We start from the raw sequence: 19,625 nt of genomic DNA on the forward strand, positions 1-19,625 counted from the left end.
CAAGGGTCTGGCAGTCAGTACCTTGCGGGGTCAGGTATCTGCTCTATCCTTGCTTTTTCGGAAGGCTATTGCCTCGCACAGGGATGTGCGTTCCTTTTTTCGCGGGGTAACGCGTCAGTTTCCGCCTCGGAAGAAGTTTGTGGCTCCTTGGCGGCTTAATCTGGTCTTGGAGGCTCTTCAACTCAGACCTTTTGAGCCTATGGATTCTGCTACACTTTTTTTGCTTTCTTGGAAGGTGGCCTTTCTGGTGGCGGTCACCTCTTTGAGAAGGGTTTCTGAATTGGCGGCACTGTCTTGCTCGCCCCCTTTTCTGGAATTCCACTCGGATCGTGTGGTGCTTCGCACCCGTTGTGACTTTCTGCCTAAAGTGGTGTCACGTTTCCATGTTAATCAGGACATCGTGTTGCCCTCACTCTGTCCAGAACCGAGGAATTCAAAGGAGCGGGCCTTGCACTCGTTGGATTTAGTGCGAGCTTTGAAGTTTTATCTTTCAATCACGCAAGGGTTTCGGAAGTCTGTCTCTCTTTTTGTGATTCCTGCTGGTCGTCGGCTTGGTCAGCGGGCTTCCAAAGACACTATAGCTCGGTGGATACGGTCGGCTATCCTAGAGGCGTACCGGCTCAGAGGCGAGCCTTGCCCTATTAAGGTTCGAGCTCACTCCACTAGAGCTGTGGGGTCGTCGTGGGCCTTTCACCAAGGGGCCTCGGCAGCTCAACTCTGCCGGGCAGCTACCTGGCGCTCCGTTCACACTTTTACAAAATTTTATAAGGTGGACGTCAGTGCTTCCGCTGATGCGGCCCTAGGACGTAGGGTCCTGCAGGCTGCGGTGGTTTAGATTATCTCTTTAACTTGAGTTTAGCGCTGGTTGCGCGTTTATCTAAGTTGTTGGGGTGTTGGCGATTCTGCCACTGTTTCCCACCCTTAAGTTCTGGACTGATTTGGGACGTCCCACTAGTAATGATTCTGTGTTTCCCATCCTTCCCTTCTGCTGCTGAAAGACGGATTTTGGTAAGACCTTACCTGTAAAATCCTTTTCAGCGAAGGAAGGAAGTGAGACACAGCACCCTCCCAGGGCAGAAGTTTATTATAGTTTTTCAGATGCGGCGCGACCCCTCTCTGATGGCGGTCATCTGGTCTGGGGTTGGCGCGCAAAGGCTCTGTTCCAGCATTGCCAGCTCATCGCAGTTGTCAGGTCCAGTGAGTAGTACCTGGGACTGTGTGGTTTCTTCTACTATATGCATAACCTGTTCTCTCATTTTTTCTGAGTTTTCAGAAGAGGTTGTGTTGCTCTGCTGGTGTTATCTGCTCTTCCTTAGCTTGTGTACGGACTGGAGAATCATGGGAGTAGGAAGAGCCTAAGCTGGAGGGGCCGGTCGTCACTTTTTCTAATCTGAGGTGAACTATCCTGTGGGGTTCCGCCTACCCACTAGTAATGGATCTGTGTCTCACTTCCTTCCTTCGCTGAAAAGGATTTTACAGGTAAGGTCTTACCAAAATCCGTCTTTTGCCCGTCTAATGGGTTAATTCTTCTCTTTTCCATTAGGTCTATGACATCACGTGATTAAAAACTGACTAGCTGAATCCTTCTAAGCTCTATGTAGAAACAGGAAGTCTGTTTTCCCTGCATGAGTCATCACTGCAAAAGTCCCTGCCAGGGAGAAGTAGCAGAGCAGCTGGGACAGGAGTTGAAGAGGAGGATGACTCATGCCAGGAAAAGAGACTTCATGTTTCTACATAGAGCAGAGAAAAGTGGAGATGGGTATAAAGGCAAAATGAGCAATTGTAAGTGCACAGTGCCATAGAACATGATGACTGCAATATATTAAGAGTATAAAAAATTTGATGGGAATGCTTCTTTAAAAGTGAGATTGGCCAGGATTAGGAAAACATGGCTGCTTTCTTCCCACAACAGATTAATACCAGTCTGCAGGTTGTTTGTGGTGTTGCAGCTCAGTTCCATTGAGGTGAAAATGGCTTAGCTGCTATACTATACACCCCATACCAACATGGGTAGTGCTGTTTTTAAAGAGAACAATTTTTCTAATCTAAGACAACCACTTTTAAGGGGTTGTATCACGTTCAATCTTCAGGAGTGCACTGCTCCCCAGCCTCTTGACTTCCCGCTTGCCAGTGGCCACTCTTGAATAATTGACAGTTTGTATCAGTTGCTCCATTAAACTGGATAGATCCACCAATCTGGCCTGCTTCAGATCAGCGGTTACAAACTTTATGGGATAGAGCTTGTAAATGTCACACTTCTTGCCGAGGAAACCGGCCACCATTGATAAACTGCAAAGTTGGCTTGTAATTTATGCAAAGCGGTAAATAATAAAATTCAAAGTTCCTCTGTCATTTAAAATGGGGAAGATTTTTTTATAACAAGTAAATTGGAAAGTTGCTTGTAATAATAACAAACCCTTTGTTATTTTAATCATTTATGATGTTGAGAAAATCCCTTTAACAATTTCCATATGCCCATTAACTAGTATCAACATTGGATCTGGTAGCGATTTATCTAGTAACAGGCATTTTTTATGTTTTGATGTATTGATATATATATTTATTATATATTATATATATTAAAAAATATATATATATTTAATATATTAATGGCTTGATACAGAATTAGAAAAACATTGTTGCCTTGCACAGGTTGTATTTGGGGCTCCAGATTAGCATAATTGATTAGTCTGTGGACATGTGTGGCACGGTTATTGGAAGAAAGGAAACATTTCTATAATTCTGCGCTATGTTTTGAAGTCGATGGGAAGAGGAGGATTAAGGAGCACTCAGCACAGTGAGAGACCTTGCATTTCCAGCTGCAGCTTCTAGGAAATTTTTTTTACGTCCGTGCTGGATTCACAGCTACACATCTCAGTACCGCTGTTTAATGTCTTATCCGTTGCTGCTTCTGAGCATAGAGACAGGAGAACAGAAATTCCTCATGTTTATGTGTTGTTTATGAGAGCATCATAGCAGCCAGTCTCCACTCACTAGCTCAGAGACAACTAAACATTAGAGAGAGAGAGAGCCTGCAAAGGGTAAAAATGCCGCTATCATGAAATATTCATTAATTATTCCACACAGACTTGTTTAGATAAAAAAATATTCAATATTTTATTATAACATTTATTCTGAAACCTCATGATTAATTTACAGTCAGTGGAGTGTCAGACAGCATAGCCCAAAAAAAAAAGCCGAAATCTCCAATCTATGAATCACAAGGGCTGCTATGTTTTAGAGTTTGGTACGGATCCTAACTTCCACTGATATGATATTTCAGGATATAAATATGACAGATCCCAGAAATTCTTTTTTTTTTTTTTACTGGAATCTGAAAGAAGATGCATCCAAGATAATGCTGGAAAAAAAGTAAAATTCTTTTAGTTTGTTATAAATAAGAGAAAAACAGATGACTTTCTTGATTCTTGTCAATGTTTTGTACCTTAAACAGTGAAGTTTCAGGTCCGTTCCACCTGTCTATGTAGACTCTTGTTAATGGCACCTCAGTTTACAGTGTATCATTTCCAGGCGAGGTGGCAGCGCAATAATGAATATATTGAGCAATGACCATCGAGCCTCTAGCATTGGAGGAAGAATCCTCTGGTGAGGAAAAGTGGAGTCTGAGCAGAAAGATATAAGACTGTACTTTATTCCGCAGAAGTTTGGGGAAATCAAAAGTGGCTAGTATTCATTGCATTGAATTTATTTATGTACTACATGTCTATATCTTTTTAGTGAAATTTCAAATTCATCTCTGAGTGATGGTAATGTTATTCCTCACAAAGCTCCGGCTGCTTGTTGTGAAGGGATTTGAAGATGGAGATTTTTTTTTTCCTCTTTTGGTACACAAGTGTCTTGGTACGTCAATACTTTTCCACTTGACGCCTTCCGCTTAAAAAGTTCAAACATTGATTATACTTTTCACATTTGTTGCACTTGACACTCGGCTTCTGGGTAAGACTAGGAAAAGAAACATTTGTAAAGTGGTTTTAAGTTATGTTAATTAAATGCAGCATGGAAGGAAATTTATTGTTACATGGACTAAGATTGAAAGGCTTCTTGTAAGTGCAGCCCGAACTTGTGTTGTGTATTACATGAGCAGCAAGAACAACTTTGCTAACTTTTTTTTTTAGCTTTTTTTCACTTTTGACATGTTGTCGTCGAGAGTGTTCCTGAGTGGAGTTATGGAGTTAAAGAGAGTCTGTCAGCAGAAAATGACTATTTAAAACCAAGCACACCTTCCCACCCACTTGTTTTTCTTATATCTCTGCCCCCTTCTTCCTTGATTGACAGCCCAGCCTTATCAAAAGGCAGAGGTGGACGGGGTTAGATGGAACACAAGGTGGGTGTTATAACTGCTAAAGCGCATTCACACAAGTAGCGTAAAAACCACGGGGACAAATACCTGAACCTGACAGATCCCTGTTTAGACTAGGAAAAAGCCCTTCTCTGACCCTGGTCTGTCCCTGCCTGACCTCGGATGTTGGCACCCTAAAATAACGGAATGGCGCCCCCACTCGGCGGCTTACCCTGAATGAGTAGAGTATCAATTTCCTAAGCAATAAAGGAATCACACACGAAACAAACTGCAGCCAACATAAACTACAGCAAAATGAATGAATCCAACAAAGACTATCACCAGCAGGGTAAGGTATATAAAGCTGCACCCGAAAGGTGATAGGGCAGATGGAGTAAATGAAAAACACCTGTTACCCAAAACCGACAAAAGCAAAGATAACAGAATTAAAACACCCAAAGAAAAGGTGTAACTGCTGTGGGTCAGCGGAAGAAACAACGACCACAGAACACAGGATCAATGGTTCAAATCCAGTTGCATCACAGTGGGAAGATGCTGCGCCATTGTTGCACCAAGCGCCAGTGCTTGGTTTGAACAGCCATTTTTGTTCTTACAGACTCCCTTAAAGACCCCAATTGGAAGCCAGAATAAGCAGACTCCGGTTCTTAGCAAAAAGCCATACATATTTGGTTCCTATTGGCTTCTAACAATTTTATTTCAGCAGAGTTCTAAAATAAGCCAAAATGCTTGCTTTCTATGCTTTATTTTTTGCTAACTTTATTCTGTATAAAATATATTTATGTTCCTCTAGCTTTCCATGCGCATGATTTCACTTAAAGGGAATCTGTCAGTGGGATCAACTCTACGAAGCCGTCTATATGGGCATATAGGTCATAGAAAGTTGAATAAAATGTTACATTGATATCTGTGGTCCGATGTCTTATTCCAGAGTAATCCACGTTTTTCTTAATATGTAAAAAATCTGTTAAGATCTATAGGCTAAACATAGATCTCCATGAGAATCTGCCTCCAGAGATTATTTTAAATGACATGTTTTACCAGTGTGAGACCTGTAATGACTGACAGTCTATTCTCCTGATCTACATTTCTCACCCTGGTAATGCCCCTTTTCATTTATAATAAGCACTGCGGGCAGATTCTCCGGGAGATCTGTGTCCCACCCATAGATCTTAACAACTCATTTACATGAAGAAAAACATTAATTTCTTGGGAATAAGACAGTGGATCTCAGATATCAAGGTATCATTTTATTCCACTTTCTATGACCTACATGCCCATATAGACATCTTTGGAGGGTTGATCCTACTGGCAGATTCCCTTTGATAGGAGCCAAGGATGCACGGCACTGCTCTTAATGGTTCTGGAATTCAGTAGGGGTTTATCGATGAGGGTGGTCGGCAGTTTTGTAAAGCCGGAGATACAATTTAATAATTAAGATTACCTTTTGTGACACTACTTTTTTAGTCAAAGACAGAAATTTAAAAGGCATTTACACTGGCCGATAATCCGTCAGATTCTAAAAGTAACGTGGTAATTGTGTAAAGTGATTTGGATTGGACGACTTAATGATGTGCCCAAAAATGTTTCCACATTGTTCATAAAATCCTTTAAGTGAGTGAAAAAATTCTCGTTCAGTATTCAAAAATTGTGTAATGTAAATGGAGATTGTTTGCTTGTTCAACGCTTAGACCAACCAAAAGGAGGAGTGGAACAATCAATTTCATTCACAATTCTTGTCCTGTATAAACACTTGTCTGACATTGTTTGCCGGTAATGAGTCACAATCCTATCGTTCATCGTTTAACGATTATGTGCTCCTTTAAAGGAACCCTTAGTGTTCAATGGTTGATCGAAACCAGTGGTTCCTGGTTGATCGAAAGATACTCTGTATCTTTCGATCGACCAGGAACCACTATCTACAGCCCCTCTACATCTTCAACACCCTTCCCTGCCACCTATAAGTAGTAGAGGAGTATGGTAGATTATACTTGAAGGGGCATTGTAAAGTGATGCTGGTCACCAGCAAATGTCATCACATTTTGATAGGTAGGTATCTGACCTCTGGCATCCCAACAATCCTAAGTATAAAGGCAGCCCACCCCATTCACTTGAGTTTGGACCCAATCAGTCATAAAGTGATGGCTCATCCAGGGGTTGTTCCACGAGAGCTATATCCATGGACATAAATATCTGATAGGTAGAGGTACAAGAAGTGGGACTTGCATCTTTCCCTACAATGGAGGATTCTTGATCTCCCGTCCTCCCTGGCTTCTGAATGGAGAGGTGGCCACACACTATAGTAGTAATAGATGTTGATCACTTGTTGGGTTTGACCATTAATATTCTCACTTGTTGTGTGCAGTTGAGGTCAGCTTGTAATTTTTCCCAGGAGTGGCCTCATTCAGACCTTTGTCTTGCGTGAAACCAGTTTTCATTTTGGAGCAGATCTTCATCAATGTTTATTCAGCGTGTACATTTTTCACGTATGCAAAAAAAAAAAAATTGCAAAGCTTCTCCTACCAATAACAATATGGTTCTACGACAGAACTTGGATTGCCCATGGATGGCACCTGTGTGGTGTCTGTGATTTTTAGACTCGTATACTTGTATGGATGATTTTAATCCGTTACTCTAGACAATTGGTGAGCAAAACCCCACAGATGTCTGAACAGCTTCATAAACCATAAGGGATACGTGTTCTGTCCTTGAAAAACAGACGTCTGAATGAGGCCTTAAAGGGAATCTGTCAGCAGATTGTTGTTGTGTAATGTGTGAGCAACACAATATAGGGTAAGATTACCTGATTCCAGCGATATTCCACTTACTGGGCTGCTTGATGTAGTTTTTATAGAATCCCTGTTTTATTTGTTATAAATGTAGCAGTGCTCAGATTGCAGAGCTGTGTATAACCCCAACCACATCACTGATTGGCCGCTTCCTATGTACACTGTGCAAGGAGCCAATCAGTGGTGGGGGTGGGGTTACACAGATTAGCTGGACTGCCGTGCACGTGAGTCATAGTCATGTAGTGATTATTTCCTGCTGATAAAACACTGATTGTATTAAAACTAGAGCATACAGCCTAATAAGTGAGACATCGCTGGAATCAGGCACTCTTGCCCTATGTTATTCTGCACTCAGATTAAATGGCAAAAACCTGCAGACGGATTCTCTTTAAGCATGAATCCTAGTAGCCACTGAGGCTCATTGGGGCTCTAACAGCTTCCCTGGACTGTGTGGTCCTCCTGGGACCCTAATAGCATAACATATCAGTAATACTGGCCTTGGATCTGCTCTTTGTGTTTTCTCTTCTGGCCGGATGGTTCAGAACGGAACAGTTGGGCAGACAGAAGAAAATAAATTTCTCAGATTAAATTATGTTAAAAAAATAACCTTAAAAGATCCTAAAATTGCAAAAACTATTTTTTAATAATCCGTGTTTTTACATAGGTTTTGGATTGCAGTGCTGTTTAATAGCAATAACGAACACTGTGCAGCAAAGCCAAATACAACCTAATCTGCAATATCATTTAGAGCTGCTTACTGCCAAACACACGAAAATACGTTAACCATCCTGGTAACTACAAGACCAGATGTACCGTTTATATATTTTGTCAGCTGTATGAGAAAGGGAAGTTTTCAGACTTAGTGGTAAAATATATTATTTTTGAAATGCTAGCGCTGCCTGATGGGAAGACCTCACACATCCTTTTTTTGCGCCGTGAATTGAAATTATAAGGGAAGCAACATTGTAACACAAAAACCCAACAAAAATTTGTAGATATTTGTATTTGATTTTAGTTTTATTTTGTTTCTTCGCTCTTTATGCCTCTTGTTTCCATGTATATGCTGAATATGGTGTCAGTAAAGATACAGTCCATTGAATGGACGTTGAACCATATGACATATGTGATATTACGCTTTATAATGTCCACTTTGGCCATAATCATGTATGATCCGCTCTGCTAATTGTATTACTTCTAAGATGGAAGGGAGAAGAGAGCAGCTGCTGAAATACTTTACTGGAGGAAAAATTTGAGAATCATTGTTGCTTTGCACCTTAGTTAATCTTAGCAATTCTTACCAGGATCTTACTCAAACCTGGGATCAGCTGATTTTTTTTCCAATGACTTAAAGGGGTTTTTCTCACCTTCTACCTTCAGGAGCACACTGCTCCCTTGCCGTCCGACTGCACTGCTCCCTTGCCTTCCGACTGCACTGCTCCCTTGCCTTCCGACTGCACTGCTCCCTTGCCTTCCGACTGCACTGCTCCCCTACCTTCCGACTGCACTGCTCCCCTGCCTTCCGACTGCACTGCTCCCCTGCCTTCCGACTGCACTGCTCCCCTGCCTTCCGTCTGCACTGCTCCCCTGCCTTCCGACTGCACTGCTCCCTTGCCTTCCGACTGCACTGCTCCCTTGCCTTCCGACTGAACTGCTCCCCTGCCTTCCGACTGCACTGCTCCCCTGCCTTCCGACTGCACTGCTCCCCTGCCTTCCGACTGCACTGCTCCCCTGCCTTCCGACTGCACTGCTCCCCTGCCTTCCGACTGCACTGCTCCCCTGCCTTCCGACTGCACTGCTCCCCTGCCTTCCGTCTGCACTGCTCCCCTGCCTTCCGTCTGCACTGCTCCCCTGCCTTCCGTCTGCACTGCTCCCCTGCCTTCCGTCTGCACTGCTCCCCTGCCTTCCGTCTGCACTGCTCCCCTGCCTTCCGTCTGCACTGCTCCCCTGCCTTCCGTCTGCACTGCTCCCCTGCCTTCCGTCTGCACTGCTCCCCTGCCTTCCGACTGCACTGCTCCCCTGCCTTCCGACTGCACTGCTCCCCTGCCTTCCGACTGCACTGCTCCCCTGCCTTCCGACTGCACTGCTCCCCTGCCTTCCGACTGCACTGCTCCCCTGCCTTCCGTCTGCACTGCTCCCCTGCCTTCCGTCTGCACTGCTCCCCTGCCTTCCGTCTGCACTGCTCCCCTGCCTTCCGTCTGCACTGCTCCCCTGCCTTCCGTCTGCACTGCTCCCCTGCCTTCCGTCTGCACTGCTCCCCTGCCTTCCGTCTGCACTGCTCCCCTGCCTTCCGTCTGCACTGCTCCCCTGCCTTCCGTCTGCACTGCTCCCCTGCCTTCTGTCTGCACTGCTCCCCTGCTTTCCGTCTGCACTGCTCCCCTGCCTTCCGTCTGCACTGCTCCCCTGCCTTCTGTCTGCACTGCTCCCCTGCCTTCCGACTGCACTGCTCCCCTGCCTTCTGTCTGCACTGCTCCCCTGCCTTCTGACTGAACTGCTTCGTTACCTTTCAGCCTTTCAACCTTCTGCTTGTCGGGCAGGACAGAGTACTCCTGAAGATTGACAGTTCGGACAAGCTGAATGTTCACGCCACTGGTCCAAACTATGCTCTCTCCCATGTTGCAAGCAGAGTCAGCTTTGCCTTTGCAGCATCAGGGGAGCGCAGAGTGACTGAAGCTGGCTGGAAACAGTGATAAAGCTTCAGAGCAGCGCTTGTAAACTGTAAAACAAAGAGCTTGAATGCACTGCACTTGTAGCTTAGGAAACCGACCACCTGTTACAGACTTCAGAGGTGGTCGGTGACAGAGGCAATGAGCACTAAACTATAGAATTAAAATTCTTGAGAACGGAGAGGATTTTTAACAACATGTAAATTGCAAAATGTCTTGTTTTTTACAGGTATTTTGTAATTTTACCCATTTAACTAGATTAGACAATCCCTTCAAAGTGATATTCTCCTCACATATAGTAGGTGCGGGCCCCACCAATGCACTCTGCATCTGTTTTCAGTATGGGCCTCTGTTAGGGGAGAGGTGGTCATAATTCCCTTTCATTAGTATTAGAATTGCTTCCACGTTTCCACGGGCAGCTGCCGCCGGACCGGAGATGACTGGCAGTGACTTATCCCCCTTCTGTCCATTGACAATAGCTTTTTGCATTATTGAAACTTGCAGAGGGATTTATAGGAAATAAAATTGGAAGCAATGTAAAATTTGCAAACATCCAACAAGGTTGAATTTGTTTTTTTGCAATGGCTACAGGGTTCCTTGTAACTTTATTTCTCATAGGGAAACATGAATCAAAGCTAAGAATTGTGGTAATGCTGTGAGTTTACCATAGCTCATGTAGTGGACAACCCCTTTAAAGTGGCTCTCCAGGATTTAGATATTCAGAATCTATCCTGATCAATGCTAATTTGGAGGGGGGTGTCACGAGTGTGTCAGAGGTAAGAGACATTCTCTCTGGATCTGGCTGTAGAAGGTCATTGCGCTTGGCATTGCAGACACCTTCTTAATCCTTCTTCCTTTAACACCCAGCGGCGACCTCCCTCTTTCTGCTGATTTGTCACATCCTTGTATGGGAGTTAAAAACTCTGTTTGCTCTAGGCAATTGCCGGTGATACTTCTGTGTTCTTTTGTGCATGCTTGGAACACTAGCTGTTGGCGGGCTTCTTCTCTAGTGTCCTTGGAGGACAGTTGGCGTTACTCCTCTGGTGTCTGCTCAAGCTAAGTTAATCCCCTTTGTTTGTCTACCTTGTTGTCTTTAGTTTGTAGTGGGGCCTGACCAGTGCTCACCCCTTCCCCTCCCTATCAAGGGCCAAGCTCTAGGGATATACGGGGTTTAGGGTCCTGCTCGGCAATAGGTGTGGAACCTATATAGGGACGGTAGGGTAGGCAGGGTGTTATTAGATCTGCCTGGGGATCTACACTCCCCCTTTCCCTAGTGTTTGGGCTTCCTCCCTTTCTTCCCTTCGTGTTGCACTTAGTCTTTCTCACACCTTGCCTGGCAGGGGGTCTGACACCCCCACCAATCAAATGTTTCACATTCCTACTGTAACCAAGAAGTAAGCCATTTACAAAGCTAAAACTCTGTACACTATGTAGTGGCTGTCTATTTTTATATCAATGGGAGCTGAGCTGCAGTACCAGAGAATGGCCACTCTGCAGTGTGTGGCGCTGTTCTGCCTCTGTACACTGTTTAACATCGGACTGTATTTGGACCTTAAAGCAGCTGATCATTGTTGGACCTGCATCAATTTGATATGGATGTCACATCCTAAAGATATTTGAGTGGTGGACAACCCCTTTAATTGTAATGATCATCACACTGTCTCAGTAGAACATAATTAGGACTGGGTTTCTGCCACTAGGTGCAAACTGAATGTTTCTATTTACTGACAAAAAGCAGGAATAATTAATTGCGAATATTTAAAACTTTTAGCCTTATTAACATAAATTTGGGCAAGCCTCTTATTAATCGGTCACTTTGCACCTTGCATCATTTAGATACACGTCTTTGGTTTTTGCAAGTCCAACAAGTCCAAAGAACGACACCAGAGGGCTCCTCGGATAACGTTCTCTCCTATAATTTCAGATTACTGGTTAGAACAGGCATGTATAAATGCCGGGGACAGTGATACTATTATTTTCTGGGTTGAACTCGCCGGAATTGTTTAAAGAGTTCATTAAATCAAATTCCACAATGCAGATCTAGTCAATTAGAGGACAATTCTGGTCGGCGGTTTCATTCTCCATTCTCTTATTTAGGATTAAGGCACTGGAAGACATGAAAGTCCCTTATACTTAATTGAGTGCAGTGTTTCTTGATTTGCATATATAGTACATCTGATTTGCATTGTACAAAACTAAGCGCACAACTCTCAGCCCCCGCTGGTCACCATACTAGAAACTTGAGAGTTGTAATACATATTTTTTTTTTTTCCTCTTCTACATTCTGTATGGAGAGAAAGCTCTTATTTAAAATTCAGTTACAAGATAACCTCTTTTTTTTTCTTCTTTTCTTTTAAAGGGATTTAATTGTTGTACCCGAGTTTCTTTAGCTTTTTTTTTTTTCTTCTCCTATATTTGAAATTCTCATTGAGGGCAATTCTGAAGCCGCCATTAAAACGGTGTCAAAAGATTAATTCTCTAATCCCGATTCCTGTGAAAACGAGGGATGAAAGAGACGAAACAAAAATGCATTTTATTTTGCAAATGATCCTTAATTTGCCATGAAAATCAATTCCTCTACTGTAGTCAATTAATATGAATAGCTTTTAGCTTTAGGTAAAATTGGTACTGATTAAACCGCTATGATCTTAGCAAAAGACATTGGCTCTTCATCTGGCTCTGCTATCCTGCCATGCGACTGCTTCCACTATGTCTGTGACATTGGCTGTTGGGCACGCAACGTGGCTGCATAATTGTATAAGAGCAGAATCCTCTGAAAAACCCTTAAGGGCACATCCCACTACTATGGCTTTATGGAAATGTTCCTTGTATTGTATGTGCCACAATTGCTGTGAAATCTTGTTAGAAGCGCTTATTATTTGATTGCATATCGGGGTTAGGGCTGATGCGGAGAGGCTCGAAGACCTTTATAGTTCTCACCTTTTTGTATTACCCAATTCGGCATTAGTACAAAACCTGCCTGAATTTTAGCCAATGGGCAATTACGTTGCGAAAATGGATTTAATACTTTTTCTCTTTTCCACACATAAAATATTGTCTTCCTTGTAAGATTCTTTCATACCTGGTTGTTTGGTGCTGTAAAAATAAAAAAATCTAAAGTTCTGAACAAACAGGCAGATGCAATTTTTGGTAAAGTTAGGGGTCTACTTAAAATAGGGACAGCACATGTGGTTGTTACATGGTATAGCAAAGGACAGGGTTTAATCATAGGTCAGCAGGGATTAATTAGATGCATCTGCCTAACTTTACTAGAACCAGGAAATGGGTTCACTGGGTGTTCTGTGAGCTGGGGAACAGAGCAGTGTGTGGAGTCTGCTGGGGGAGCTGACCAGAGTGGATTGTATTGGAGCCGGAGAGAGAGACAAGCCAGAATCTCTCTGTGAGAAGAGACTGCACAGGCCGTGTGCAGAGAGCCGCAAGTATCAGTGGTTGCTATGGACAATAGCCGCTTTGTTTGACCGAACTGGGACATGCACAGCCATGTATGAGTGGTCAGGGTCTATTTTGTTAATTAGCGCCTGGCAAAGACTAGGGATTTAGTATTTATGGTTTTGTTTTTCGGTGCTGTGCAACCTGTGGAAATAAATGTCACATTGTTTTGACACCACAATTTAGTGCCTCTGTGAACGCTACCTAATGCCTACCTGAGAGCGTAAATCCCTACAATAGGTATTTCAAAAACGAATGCCCAGGTATTTTTCTGTTAGATGATAACCTGAGCAGATCTCCCTTATTCTAAGGAAGGGCACTATTTTAAGAAAATGGGTTGAAGAATTGACTCCAAGGTCGTAGAGAAAAAGAAAAAACAAGCCTTTCCGTCCTAGAAGGCAAAACAAAAATGTTATGCCCTCCTTCTATGCATGCGATTTCAGCTCTGCGTTAGTTAAAATTGAGGTCAGAAGTCGGGAGCGTACTGCATTTTGGATAAGATGCCTTAGGGCTCATGCATACATCGTGCAAATCGGTCCAAGCACGGACCGCAATGCCTGGACTGACTGCGGAAATCTGAGCCAGTTAGCACCATCGAATGGAGGGTGGTGCAATGCTAACTACCAGAGAGTTCACACTCCTTTAGTAAGAATTGAGCGGAAGTGAAAGCGGACGTTCTTGAATTCTTTCTGTCACGCAAGGTGTAGGAAAGATTTAGTGCAACACAAAGGGAAGAGGGAAAGGAAGCCCAGCCCAGACTCTAGGGAAAGGGGTAGTGGAGACCTCCTAGGTAGATCTAATCTCACCCTGTCTCCACTAACGTCCCTATATTGGTTCTTCACCATTCGCCGTACACGTACCTCGCCCTGTCTTTCCCTGGCGTTGGGCCCTGGCTAGGGAAGGGAGGTGATGAGCGCTAGTCGATCCCCACTGACCACTACAGACAACAAGGGGGAACAAACAAGGGAAAATCGCTTAGCTTTTAGACGACTCCAGACAAATGCACACACGTCCTCTAGCACTAGAGAGGTTGAAGTAGAGCTCTTGCTCAAGCCTTCACAAAGAATAATATGAATATCGCCGGCACCTTCCTCTGGCACACAGCAGATATTTATACACCCAGGTCAGGGTGTTAATTAGCCAGAGGAAGGTAGCTGCTGGGTCCTAGAGAGACAGCTTCAAGAAGATGTCTGTAATGCCAAACGAAGAGATCTCTTGCAACCAACTGCAGGGCGACTGTCACTTCTGACACACCCTTGACAGTACCCCCCCTCTCTGCGAGTGGCCTCCGGACACTTAGGGCCAGGTTTCCCAGGATAAGAGATGTGGAATGAACAAACCAACCTGGGAGCGTTCACCGCTGATGCTGAAACCCACATTCTCTCCTCTGGGCCATAGCCTTTCAAGTGCACCAAGTATTGTAGGGAACGACGTTGGAAACGAGAATCTACAATCCTCGAAATCTGGAACTCCAGATTACCATCAACCATTACTGGGGGCGGTGGTAGAGGTGAGGGCTCAAGAGTTTCCACATACTTCTTGAGTAAGGACTTATGGAACACATTGTGGACCTTAAGGGCCTGAGGAAGTTCAAGATGAAACGCTGTTGGGTTAATGACGGCGGTTATTTTATAGGGACCAATAAACCTAGGTCCCAGCTTCCAAGAAGGGACTTTCAATCTTATATTCCTGGTAGACAACCACACAAAGTCATTCACATTCAGGTCCGGACCTGGCAAGTGTTTTCTGTCAGCCATACGTTTATACCTGTCTCCCATTATCTTTAAATTACCCAGAACACCCCGCCATACGAGGAGAGCGACGAAGCAAACCGTTCCTCCTCGGGAACTCCCGAAGCTCCTCCTGCACTAAAGGTACCAAATTGTGGGTGGTAACCATATGCACCGAAGAATGGTGACCTGCCAGTGGATTCTTGTCGATGATTATTAATGGCAAATTCTGCCAGCGGTAAGTAGGATGCCCAATCCTCCTGATTTTCGGAGACAAAACACTTGAAGTAGGATCCAAATTCTGGTTGACACGCTCGGTCTGTCCATTCGACTGAGGGTGGAAGGCAGAGGAAAAGTACAGCTGCACCCCCAGTCGAGAACAGAATACCTTCCAGAGCTTGGAAACAAACTGGGTCCCCCGATCTGACACCATGTAGCGTCGGCGTCCCTGCCTCCTGCTAGGCAGGGACGCTGTTCCCCTCACCTCTCCACTCCGTGCCCGGCGTCCTCCTCCCGCTCTGCTGGCAGCGCGCGCTGCTTCCCGACCACTGTGCTTAGGGCGCGCGCGCGCTTCCCCTCTCTTAAAGGGGCCGCGCGCGCCGTCCTAAGGAGTCCCCGGCCAATGGCCGGAGGACCTCACCATATATAAGGCACCTCCTCCAAAATGGAGGTGCCCGAGCAATGTTGTTGCAAAGCCTTCACTCTGCTTCAGGCCTCAGGTCCAGTTACCAGTTACCTGCCAGTCACCTGCCAGATTCCTGCTTGTTACCTGCCAGTCACCTGCCAGATCCCTGCTTGATACCTGCCTGATATCCGTTTACCTGCTTGCAAGCCTGCGGTCCGACGGTCTGCCTTCCGACACCTGTCAGTCTGTCTATGGACCAGCCTGCCCTCTCACCTGGGAGCGCTCACCTGCTACCTGTCTGCTAGCCTACCTGGAGGCTCCGCCATCACTTGCCGTGACCACCTGCCCGTCCAGAGACTCTTGCCCGCTCACCTGGGAGCGCTCACCTGCTACCTGCCTGCTAGCCTACCTGGAGGCTCTGCCGTCACTTGCCGTGACCACCTGCCTGTCCAGAGACTCTTGCCTGCTCACCTGGGAGCGCTCACCTGCTACCTGCCTGCTAGCCTACCTGGAGGCTCTGCCGTCACTTGCTGTGACCACCTGCCCGTCCAGAGACTCTTGCCCGCTCACCTGCTACCTGCCTGCTAGCCTACCTGGAGGCTCTGCCGTCACTTGCCGTGACCACCTGCCTGTCCAAAGACTCTCGCCCGCTCACCTGGGAGCGCTCACCAGCCACCTGCCTGCTGTCCTTCTACCCAGAGACTGTCCCTGTCACTTGCCGTGACTACCTGCCCTTCTACCCAGAGACTGTCCCTGTCACTTGCCGTGACTACCTGCCCGTCTTCCCCGGGAGCCACCCGCTTCCTTACAAGGACCGCCACCTTGTATAGTTGCTCAGAGGTTCCGCCTCCCAGACCCGTTACACACCACATTGGAGGGAACCCCGTGAAGCTTCACAGTCTCATTTATGAACACCTGAGCAAGTGTCTTGGCATTTGGAAGTGCATGTAATGCAACGAAGTGAACCATTTTACTGAACCTATCTACTACCACCAAAACCACCATTTTGTCTACAGAAACCGGTAGGTCAGTAATAAAATCCTTGGACAAATGTGTCCATGGCCTAGTAGGGATAGGTAGCGGAAGAAGAGTACCAGGTGGATGGGTATGCGAAACCTTAGAACGCATGCAAATACAACAAGCAGCTACGTGTTCAATCACAGCCCGATGCAACCCCGGCCACCAAAAACAATGAGAGAGGAGGTCTATGGTTGCCTTACCACCTGGATGACCAGCAAGCACAGAGTTATGATGTTCTTTAATAACCTTACAGTGCAGATTGGATGGTACAAATAACCTTCCTGGAGGGCAGGAGGCAGGGACATCCCCCTGAGCCTCCAACACCTTACCCTCCAGTTCAGGATATAATGCCGAAATGACTACCCCCTTCTGTAATATAGGGGCAGCGTTCTCATGGTCACCACCACCAGGGAAGCTCCGGGACAAAGCGTCAGCCTTGACATTTTTGACCCCTGGGCAAAAAGTGACAACAAAGTTGAACCTAGTAAAAAACAGGGACCATCTGGCTTGCCTAGGGTTGAGACGTTCCATTTAGAATCCATTGCCCATGTACGGAGTTCAGAACTGTACGTCTCCACTGACCGATTCCCCTGCTGAAGGCAACCTAGTCTAGGCTCAGCCAAGGCGACTCGGTCAGGGTCATCATAGATGAGGGCAAGAGCCCCAAAAAAAAACCCCAACAGATTGGAGACAAACCGAATCTTGTGATAAAGTAAACGCCCATGATTGAGGATCTCCCTGCAATAAAGAGATCACAATTCCAACCCATTTTTCCTCATTTCCAGAGGAGTAGGGACGAACTTTAAAATACAGTTTGCTGGCCTCCTTGAATACAAAAAACTTGGCCCTACCTCCTGAAAACCTGTCCAGGGGTTCAGGCTGGACAGGCCTACCTGCAGAGACACCCCCACATTGGCGACCTGTAGTTACTGATATAGTTGCTGAACCTCACAACGGAGGTCATTCACCTCCAGAGACAGACCGCGCAGCTGCTTTGCGAGCTCTGCAACTGAAACCATGCTAAAGGAGAAAAGAAAAAAAAAAGTCCACGCCCTAAAAGCAAACACAGAAAAGAAAAAACCCAAAGTGTCAGTTTTGTTTCTTTTCAAAATGTGCTTGGCCGGCGATAATGTCACGCAAGGTGAAGAAAAGACTTAGTGAAACACAAAGGGAAAAGGGAAAGGAAGCCCAGACTTTAGGGAAAGTGGAGAGTGGAGACCTCCTAGGTAGATCTAATCTCACCCTGTCTCCACTAACGTCCCTATATTGGTTCTTCACCAGTCGCCGCACGCGTACCTCGCCCTGTCTTTCCCTGGCGTTGGGCCCTGGCTAAGGAAGGGAGATGAGCGCTAGTCGATCCCCACTGACCACTACAGACAACAAGAGGGGGCAAACAAGGGAAAATCACTTAGCTTTAGACGACTCCAGACAAATGCGCACATGTCCTGTAGCACCAGAGAGGTAGAAGTAGAGCTCTTGCTCAAGCCTTCACAAGGGATAATGTGAATGTTGTTGGCACCTCCCTCTGGCACACAGCATATATTTATACACCCAGGCCAAGGTGTTAATTAGGCAGAGGAAGGTAGCCGCTGGGTCCTAGAGAGACCGCTTCAAGAAGATGTCTGTAATGTCAAACGAAGAGATCTCCTGCAACCAACTGCAGGGGGACTGTCTGTCACTTCTGACACACCCGTGACACTTTCCAAGTCGTCAGTTGATTTCTAGAAACTTTATTCAGCAACGCCCCTAATTTATTTTATTTGCTTATATAGCGCCATCGTATCTACAGACCACCTCATCATTGTCCCCATTGGGGCTCACAATCTATGTTCCCTATCTGTATGTCTTGTGGAGTGTGGGAGGAAACCAGAGCACCCGGAGGAAACCCTCACAAACACAGGTAGAACATACAAACTCCTTGCAGATGTCGTCTTTGGAGTCAGATTAGTTTAAAGATCTCCACGTTTAGCAAAGTGGACCCCAAATTCTTGCAGGCAGCTAAAATGACTAATCAAATGGTATTCATCCTCCTGCACCAGCTCTCCACCACTTCTTTGGTCTCTGTGTTTTGGTTTCCATTGTGACATTATATCGACAGTGCTCATCACTTCTGCAGCCAGTCACTGAATTCAGCGACTCGTGCCATCTACATCGAAAGAACCGCTGAGCTCAACGACTGGATGCATCAGTCCCACGCAGTGTCAAGGAATGCATACTTGTGCAACAAGGAAATAGCACTAATCACTCTTGATGGAAATGGACCAGTATTAACATTTAATCACCGAGAATAGATATTGGCTTGGCATTGAGAGCCTGAAATACAGTTTAAGGTATTGTCCCTTTCTTAACTGTCAGGAGGTGCAGACTTTACAGGTGGAAAACTCACATGGGTCCCAGGATAGTGTTAAACACTATACTATTGGTATTCCGGGCTTTGCTCCCTTCTTCTGGGTCCACCTCCCTATATTCTCCACTTCAGGTTTTTCAGGTTGCCCGGCATGGATCAATGACCTCATCTCCCTAGACCTATTTAAGGCCCATTGATACACACACCTGTGTCTTGGGATTGAGTCTCTAGACTGCTATGTTTTATGTGTTCTCCACCTTCTGTGCATACTCTTTACTTGCTTTCTTCTTGTTGGGTTCCACTTCATCCATCCTGCCGCGGTTGAGATCCCTGTATGTTCAAGTCGTTTTTCCAGCTTTCTGCAAGTTCAACAATGCCTGGTATCCATGTGCCCACTCAGACCTGGGGCTTAGAGGATCCACCTCAACTGGTCAGCCCAACAGATAGTTTCCAGAAAATGTCCAGGTAGCTTGTAGCGGGTTAAAGAGGAACTGTCAGTTGACATAAATATGTAATCATTTTATTACCTGGTGTAAATGCTGCTATTCTCCTGAAGCTGGTGATAGTTTTGATCCTGCATCTCTCCGTTCCTCAGTTACGGCCCCCTATTACTTATACATGACTTGTGTTTTTAGCCAAATGGATGTGGTCACCAAGAGAAGAGTTGAAGGCCACTCCAGCTT

The 19,625-nt window shown here is 45.5% G+C and overlaps 1 protein-coding gene across 2 annotated transcripts in view; it reads left to right on the forward strand.

Moving 5' to 3' along the window:
- MGMT (O-6-methylguanine-DNA methyltransferase) overlaps nt 1-19,625 on the forward strand; it is a 508,938-nt gene that overhangs the window by 67,477 nt on the left and 421,836 nt on the right. The window lies entirely within an intron of this gene.

The sequence above is a fragment of the Phyllobates terribilis genome, unplaced genomic scaffold (genome assembly GCF_046119375.1).
Source record: "Phyllobates terribilis strain yellow unplaced genomic scaffold, ASM4611937v1 Scaffold_5__5_contigs__length_657084704, whole genome shotgun sequence".
Classification (NCBI taxonomy): Eukaryota; Metazoa; Chordata; class Amphibia; order Anura; family Dendrobatidae; genus Phyllobates; species Phyllobates terribilis.